Source organism: Simochromis diagramma, unplaced genomic scaffold, assembly GCF_900408965.1.
Source record: "Simochromis diagramma unplaced genomic scaffold, fSimDia1.1 OVJJ01000596.1, whole genome shotgun sequence".
NCBI classification, from domain to species: domain Eukaryota; kingdom Metazoa; phylum Chordata; class Actinopteri; order Cichliformes; family Cichlidae; genus Simochromis; species Simochromis diagramma.
Window position 1 is genome coordinate 14142735 of NW_024387245.1, and position 9861 is coordinate 14152595.

The following is a 9861-nucleotide window of genomic DNA, read 5'->3' on the forward strand; positions in this document are numbered from 1 at the left end:
AATAGGACATAAGTCATGATATGACTCACCTTCATCTTTGTTTCACTGTAATGAACCACTGTATTAAGAATCTAATATTGTGTTTGAAAATATCTTCTTAAGCACACAGATAGATGAATCCATAAGTTAGTCCACATAATAATAATTGAATGTAGGTAGTGAAAGGCCAAGTATTATCAGTGAAGATAACTGTGTTGGATGGTGAATAAACTAATTAAAGCTTGCTTTTGTGCTTGTGTCAGTCTAAAAAAGCAGACCTGTTTCATCTTTTCCCACCAAAAGCTTCTGTTTACAATTCAGCATGATGCTGCTAATGAATGATACTCTTAATTGCCCCGAATCCTCACGAGCTAAATGAATCATAAAATACTTATGTGACTGTGTCACCACTGTGCCAACTAAACAATAGACTAGGCTGGCCTGCATTCATGTCATGGTGACATAGTAAATAACCTGTTAGCTAATGAGCCGATGGTGCTTGTGGACTGCTGATCCTTGCATACAAACCAAGTTTTAGATTATTTTACTTTTGACATGCTACACTAATTTTATTTTTTCCTTTTTAATATATCCATTTTCTTCTCTTCATCCAATTTAGGGTTGCAAGGCATACCGTGGGCAAGTTGCAGGGCTGACACATAAAGACAGACAACCATTTATACTTATGGGCACATTAGAAGCCAATTAACCTAACCCCATGCATGTCCTTGTACGGTGAGAGAAAGACAGAGTACCTGAAGAAAACATGCAAACTCCACACAGAGAGGACTTGTGGAGTACATCCTGATGATGTTTGTTATAGTGTCTTGTTGCATGCTCAATCATCAACCCAAAAAGTTGATCCTGTTCATCTGGACGCAGTGTTTTTACTGGGAGAAATTTTTCATCACTCATCCAAGTGACTTGAGTCTCAGCTGCATGTTTCCCAAACCTTTTAAACAGTACATTTGCATAATGATTCACCGGTAAGCTAGTACCACTGGCAAACAATGGGCTGTGAGGTCAGTTTCTTCATCATTCTACCACTCAAAACGCTATGTCCAGAGGAACAGAATCAACTTTTGGGGGTGTTAGTTTTAGCCTTAAAGTGCAACAGCCAGTGTGTATATATCTCTATCTCCATCTCTAGATATATATATCTATATCTATATCTATATCTATATATTATTGGGGTAAACCTCAGTGATTGTACACGGTCATTGGCTGACAGATAGTGCACTCCTGGTGATTGTGATTACCCGGGGGCTTTATTACCCTCTGTAAAACATTCCAGACTTTAATGTGCAATAGAGCTCTTTCTTTATACTGCTGCAGTGCACCCTGTTCTTCTCATTATAAACATGCTGCTCCTGCACTTGAACACCTTTTCAACTTTCTCGTGAATAGCCACACCACCTCCTTGGGTTTAACAGGGTTTAAGTACTTTCATATGTCACTTTGACACAAGCAGGGACTGCAGAGTAAACACTCTGTCAGACATTTCTTCCACAGTTAGACATTTCATCTGATACAGTTTGATGTCATGATTAGTGAGGTGGACAGCAGGCATTGTATTAGCTTGTCTAGACATTGTGACACAAAGCTAGACAACACAATTTTTCCCAATAATATCTTCTTTTTAGAGTATTTGTTGCTCAGAACACATTTTGTGGCTTAAGGTCGATGCAACTGCCATCATGATGAGACAGCATAAAAAAAATTACATTTTTAGATCTGGTTGTTCTTTTGCTCCAAACCACCTTTAGTAGACTAGCTTTACAAACCATTAACATGGATCACGTGTGACTGGATTGCAGTAACATGTGACCACATATAATAAAAAGCACCAAAAGTAGAAAATGTGATCCAGCTGCATTAACTACTATGTGATCAAGGACATAATTTGGCAACAATGAAACACTGTAAATGTGTCTCTGTTGTTGTCTAAGAAGAAAATTAGAATGCCCACTGAGGGACTCTTGTCCCCAAAAAGTCTTTGAATTAAATGATTATACATATAAGAGAAAAGATGCCTGCACAACTTGATTGATTGCATTGTCACCATTAACTTTCACTACAGTTACGGACATATTAGGGGAGAATTTGAAGAGCTTAGTGTTATGCGGCTGTCCTTTGATCAAATCAGTGCAAACAATGGGGATGCATAATGATGCCAAGTTCAAAGAAAACAGTCTGATTATGTGATGGAGTGATGGAGTCTTACACCCCGCTTAATGACTTAAAGTGCTGTATTTAGATGAAGTGAAGTTCAAAAGAGTTTTAGCCAGTACTGACTGATATTAAATTTTGTCTCTAGTTGTCAGTTTATCTGCCCAAAATTAATTTGCAAGATACCAATTCAAGCAGTTATGCTTGAACAATGAAAGTTTGGCAAAACAGAATGCCAGAGTTACCAACATGGTGATTAAAATGCCATGAATAGTTTCGGAAAATCTATGGAAAATGATCCATCTGCTCTCTTGATTTCCCTTGACCTCTTTATAACGTTTCCTGATGATGGTCGCAGTATTAATAAAATAAGTATTAATAAAAAAGAATTAGGTTAACTGGTAGGAGTAACATGACTTCTTCACTACATGATATCACAAAAATTGGAACTCTATAGAACACAAGGGACAAGGCTGAAAATCAGCATCGGAAATCTGAGATCTCAACTCTGTATTAAAAAGGTGCATTATTGACTGTCTGTGAACACAGTTCACTGCAGCGATAAACAGAATTGTGAAATTAATTTTGAAAACTATGGATGCTGCATCATCCATACTATAGAGAAGAAGGACGTGCAGCTGGAAATGGAACTAGAATTGGTAACGTGTACATCTGGAAAGGCACCATCAGTGCTGAAAGTTTTTTGAGAGCAACATATACTCCCATCCAGACAATTTATTTTTCATAGAAGGCCTTGCCTACTTTAGCAGCTATAGTGTCTTTAGATGCAAGACATTTAAGTACTATTTATGAAAGGGAGTAAAAGTAAGCTAATATTTTCTTTTAAAAATTGTTTATTTAATCAGTTTCAAACATTTGAGATGTTATATTGTGAATAAAATATGGGTCTGTAAGATTTACAAATCACTGCTTTCTGACTTTATTTAACTTTCACACGGCACCACAACTCTTTTTTATAAGGTTCGTACTAAATACAACTTGGAATTTGTTTTGTAAATGATGGTCTTCGTATAGTCAAATAGGAGGATAATGTAAAAAAAATATATATATAGCAAGTTTCAGGGGCCTTAAACACCCACCATATAAATGTGAAGATTTACCATGATTGTTGTCTTCAAAGATAAAAGTGTTATTCTCAGAGAGAATATAATTGTTTGGTATAGTTCAAAACACAAACAAAGCGACAGGCAGGTAAAACAAACTTTCATGAAAGTTACTGAAGAAGAAAGGCAAAAGATGCCTCAGGGTTCAGGCAGGAGAAGGATAATGAAGAACAATCCAAATCATGCTAAAAGAACAAACTCAGGAATAAAGACAGGGAAGGATGTTAGCAAGCAGACGTGCTGACAACTAACAAAGGGAGGGATGGGATATAAATATACATAGATGCAGCTAAGCCTAATGAGGGAGGAGCAAACAATCCAAAAATGAAGGGAAAAACACAACGACAGGAAGCAAAAGCATTAGAGACACAGAAAGTAAGTGATTACCAAAATAAAACACAATGATAAATGGAGTGGTACTTATATAGCACCTTTCTACTCAACTGAGCACTCGAAGTGCTTTCTGCAGCAGTCACTTTTTCTGTGCCTAAGTGCTTTCTAACAGTCACATACATGCTCACATTGGGGGGAAACTTGGGATTCAGTATCTTACCCAGGGATACTTTGGATTGCGGCTGGACGATTTGGGAACTGACCCATCCTATCACCTGAGCTACACCCTCCTCAGAAAGCACCAATACCAGATAGAGACATAAGATGAACACTGTTGGTGCTTTTCATTATGTTAAGCTTTTGTCTCCTCCTATGACCTGCAACGTTTGCTCATGGACAGTATCATGCAATCATGGACAGTATTCCAAGGTGCATCTAATATATAGGACATTGTGGCACAAAGTAGCCAAAACCCTTTGGATGAATAAGAGTGAACAAAATCACTCAGTTTAATATCACGTTTCTTTGCATATAAATGCCAAATTTTCATACTCACTGTTTTCACAGGCCTAACTTTGCACTGTAAATGTAATACAAACACATATATAAAGGAGATGCAACCATCACTTTGTATTTTATAAATCTAACACTTCATAATTGCATCATTTAATTGGCTGGTTGTGGCTGGGGTTGATATTATCAATATTATTAGCATTATCTTTTGAGCTCTTTGCAGACTCCTCACTTCACAGATATCACGGATGCTTTGAGATGGGTGTCTGTGATCCTCTGCACAGTTTTAATCACTTGCTGCACAGCCTTCAGGTCATACCAGTTTGTGACATTTCCCGTTACAATGCTTTCTATTGCTTCTTTGTGAAAGTTAACTTCAGATGAAGAACTTGACTTCTGTTTAGCCCTTTCAAGTTTCTTTCAGAGGTACAGACATATAGCAGCCTTCTTCACCATGGTGAAAATGTGCTATGGCCATAGCAGGTTCTTTGTGATGTCTCAAAAACACTAAGGGATGGCTTCCAAGAAATCAAGTCAAATCCTAGACTAAAATAACCATCTAAAAGTTTTCTCAATCATGCTTTGAAATTCTCCTAGACTACGCTTAGTCCTGAATGAAATTGGCAATTTTCTGAAGGAAGATTGGTGCTTCTCTAGGATTAAATTGAAGCTTAAACTAAACCTCCAGGGATGCAGGTTTAACCACAGGTTAATGTTTGTCGAAGAAAACATATGGATTACTTGGACTGCATTAATTAAGATAAACAAGAATTTGATGAAAGGAGTTTTCAAGATCATTTTCAAATGCATGAAGGAAATACAGCGGAGATTATTTCACTTCCGTGAACCAAAGAGGACAGCCTGTACCAATTTGTCACCAGGTGCCTCTAAATTTAAGGTGTTTTTTGGTGGCATCAATGAATGATTCGTATGTGAAGTCATTCACAGTGTATGCAGTGCTACAAAAAGGACAAGCCATAGACTTCCTTGAGGCTAGCTAGAAGTTAAAATGAATATCCATGAATATGAGAGCTTCCCAGAAGTCATAGCCTCATAGAATTAAAAACAAACAAACAAACAAATAAAAAAATGTATGCACCCTTCAGTTATAGTTTTCCACTGTTAAAAGGTAAAGTGGACATTGTAATAGAGTACTGCTCAGTGACAGTGGGTGTGCTCAGAGCACCATGCTTGCACCCCATGACAGTTGAGTAATGGCACTATAACCAGGCTCATGCACACACTTCATTGCAGCAACTGCACTGACCTCCCTCCCTTCATCCTTGGTTTAAAACAGTCTGATCCAGTCCAGATGTAGAATTAATTACAACAGAAAAAAAAAACCAGAAATCCAGCATCAGTAATGAAAACGTCTACGTTTTTGAAATGAGAGTTGCATCTCTCGCCTTCATTTCCAGATCTACTAGCAGTATCTTTATTTTTTCATTTCCTGCTCCTCCCTAAATTACCTTAATTTAAGTTCATGAAATTCAATAGCTGGGCTTTCGATGGATAGTAAATGACCAGCACTAACCTTGCTACCCTTGCCTCTGAGGATTTGAAGTTTAAACTGCTTTGCAACCCTTTAGTTTCCTCCATGTGTTTTGTCACCTGAGAAATAGAATAATTCATACAAACTTCAAATAAATGTAGATTAAATGAGGAGATGGGAACACACATAAACAACAGAAAATTTAACAGGAGAAAATGCGTGCAAACTATCTAGATGGACATACCCTGGTGTTGTCCAAAGGTTGCTGGCACTCCAGTATTCCTGTCAGTAACTCATCCAAGTGGTCTTCATTTGCAGGTCCCCCACCAATCTAATGTCTCTATTGAGCCTTCAGCAGCAGATATCTTTAGATTAATGTTTATATTCTTCCCCAACAGCTGTGTGGCATAAGTATTATAATGTGAATATATTTGTTTCACAGAAGAATAAGGAGATACTTGAAGTTGTTTAGCTGTTTGTTCTCAGTGAAGTCCTTACAAATAGACATCCTGGCTTTCATTTTCGTTGTTTCTACAGCTGATGCGTGCAGTTTATCTTCCATAGACTGTGCAGTTTTTTTTTCAAATAGAATTCTTCACATTATGGTACAATTATGCTAATCTGAATGAGGTGGAACAAGGTTTCTAAATTCATTCATTGTTTTATAAGAAACCTTGTTCCACCTGATTCAGATTAGCATAGGTGGTTTTAGTTAAATCTTCTTATAATTCAGTACTCTACAGTCCAGAGAGGTGTAGCTTGAAGAAACTTAAACATGGCTAGACATTCTTTACTAAAATAATGGTGTCACAATTGTGAGATACTTGCTGCTGCCTATCTTGGCCAGGTCTTCCTTGAAAAAGAGGTTTTTAATCTCTGTGGGATCTTCCTGGTTAAATAAAGGTTAAATAAAAATAAAAATAATGGTGGTTACCAACTGTCTTTCTATACACAAGCTCTTTGCTTCAGGTTATGTGTGAGCTTGCAAGAAGGGAGGCTGGACTTTGACTCTTCTTCGGCACACAAGGGAACAGCAGAGCATCGTTCACTCAAATCGGGACATGATCAGATGATTGGGTGATAAAGATCAAAAACAGTCAAATGCAACACTGTTGCTGCAAATAAAGGACTAATGCTCAAAATGATTTATCTTGTGAGTTTATGACCATCAGAAGCACACTGAGTGGAAAACATTATTGTCTTGAGTTATATTTGCTTTACTGCTCAGTGCTGCTGTTTAACATGAGAGCTACATGTTACAGTTTGACACTCAGTGTCTTCAGGTCTGTCACTCTCCCACAGCCTTATAAAAAGGAGATGTGGAAATCACTGTAATTCTTCAACAGAAATTAATTTTGAATTGTTAAGAAGGAGTGCTTCCTGGATTTGAAACACTTCAACTTCTTCAAAAAAATCCACTGCACTATCATATAAAATGAAAATATCTTTATTCTCCATGGTGTGGTTAGATTTCACATAAAAGTCTTCATCGGCGAGAAAACAGAGTCCAAGAACACACTAAATCTATTCTCGTGCTGTTGCACCAGTAGCAGGTAACTGAAATTGATTTTATTGATAGTTAATTTGGGTGATAAATAGCCTACAAATGTACAAATGTGCTAACCCATTAATATTGCTTCATATTACACCTCCTCAGGAGTCAGTAGTCAGCAATTGTCTGTTTGATAAAGCTATTTTTATTTTAGCCTGGAATTAACAGTTTTCGATTAGGACCTGTTCCTGGCTTACTTCAAGTCCTCTCTGGAAAATCGCCCCAAAATTTTCATCTATTCCCTCTCAGCTCCACTGATGGGGTATCTACTACTTTGTAAAGTAATAAAGTAAACTCCCTAGTTGTGTTTTTATGTTGTACAGTAGGCTGTAGATACAGCTAACATAAGTTCAAACCGAGATGCAAATGCAGATAAACAAACTTGGTGAATGAATCCAAAGTTGAGCTTTACTTACTGAATAAAAGGAAGGGGAAAAAGCTAATAACCACAGTCACATAGGACATACTCACAAACCAGATGGTCCTAAAATAAAAAAAGACAAGGAAAGCCAAGGTTAAATGTACTCGCAGGGCTAATTTGGAAATAAGACACAGGTAGAAACAATTAAGGCATAGCAGACAATCAGGGAAGAAAGAAAAATAACAAAGGTAAGACCACAATGAAACATATAAGAAAAAATTACCATCATCATCAGACCAAAAGGCATATAGCTAACACTGAAAAATGAAAACAGACACAGAGGAACAAAGAAGAGCAGAAGGAAATGGAGATGCTAGTAGCAGAGAGAGGTTCAACAAACCCAACAGATAACAAGGACCAACCACTTTGTGGTCTAGTATAGTCTTGACAAAAATGTTAATGTTTAACACTAATCCAAAATCAATAATCTAATCTAATCTAATCTAATCTAATCTAATAATCTATTTAAGACACTGCATGAATTTTAATCATAGCTGGCCTTGGAATCAAAGTATCCATTGTAAACATTGTTATTAATTACCACTGAAGCAGAAAAGTATTTTATTACATTTAGAAAAGAGCGTTTGTGATTTGCGCTCGAGGTTACAGGCAAAGTGTGTTACAGTTAGCCTCCTAAATGACTCTGAGTGGATAACTGAGGCCTTTATTACCAAAGGTAAATGGGCTGCGGGGCAATCTGTTGCTGTCGGTCCCATTTAGCCAAGCACTGCAATGGGGAGCTCATGTTTGGCGGCGCTACAAAAAGTGAGATTACATAGGTGCTCAAGGGGCTTTAGGCACCTTGGCAAATACAGGGCTATTCTCCATATCACAAAGCTGAAAAGGAAAATCTCTTCACTCTCAGATAAACCTTTTTTTTTTAAAAGCACCAACATTAGAAATGCTCTTTCTGATATATTTCCAGACATGTCTGGTATTTTCCTGCTATTGTCACATGCTGCATGATGAGAAAATAGTGTGTCTTCCTTCTTTCAGTGGGACAGGCTCTTTCATGATAGTGTCAGGTTGTGGAAACACATTGTATTTTCCCCGTAGCTCTTCACTTCTGTGCTTGCAGTAATAATTTCAGTGTATCTGACTTGTCTCGCATGCAAATCAAACACCAATGATTATCTCCTCCTACCTGATGTTATAAAATATAAAGTTTTTTCTGACTACAAATGACTTTGTGACAATGACTCATCAAGTACTTTCTAATTGAAGTGTAAGTCTCTGTCTCAAGGTGTATGAAAATAGTCTGAAGGCCAAATTTTTTACTGTCTGGAAGATTATAAGTTAATTCAAAGGTTGCGGGTGCTGTGTGCTCAAAAGTAATGCCCTTCCCACTGCAGTTAATGAAGCCAGGTTTTCTTTAGATGATTTATTTTTAGATGTTTTTTTTTGTGTAAGTGACTCAAAGTGTATGCTGTTTTTTATTATTTGCAAGTGAATTCTGTGTGATTTTGTGGAGTCTGTGGGTACACAGTGGCACGTTTCTCATCAATTCTTACACTTCCCATCCATCTTTCCAAGAGCAATCACTAAAAGTTAATGAAGCAACATTCACCTGAGAGCTTCCCATCAAATACAGCTTCACTTCAGATGTAAAATCGTTTATACAGCCAGAGGAGCATCAACATAAATTATACACTTTTAGCTTTGCTCACAGCTCGCCTACACCTTTTTCTTGTTTTTCATGTTGTTGTTGTTTTTTGTTGTGTTAAGCGATATGACAGTGTTTTACTCTTTGTTTCATTTACACTCCACTGACACCTGAACCTTATCAATGATTTTGCTAATTAGCATTCACGACAAATGGTCTGAACAACAGCAATTAAGGGTTCTTACAGTTTAGTGGTGTGATATGTTGACATGTCACACGTTAAGTCTGAACCATATAGTATGAAAAGGTTTCTTTTTGGGACTTAAATATAGAGCAGAAGAAAACAAGACTGGAGAAAAAATTAAACCATTTTATATTTAGTATTTTGTAATATTGCATGTACTGGTTTCTTGTAGTTACAGCACGTTGGCAATAAAAAAAATCAGTTTGGTAAAAGAAGAAAAGGAAAAAATGGGCCATTTGCTATAATTCTCCCTTTTTTCTTTGCAAGGTATTAACACCATTTTCTTAAACTAAAAATCAATTATGCACAAACTACACTCAAAGGCAGCTAGCATTTTAAGTGGTCAGTGCCCATAGAAGAAAAGCAGTGTGTCATGTTAGGTTTTTGCTCTTTTTTCCCCCTGTTTCTTAAGGACATGATTTTCAGATACC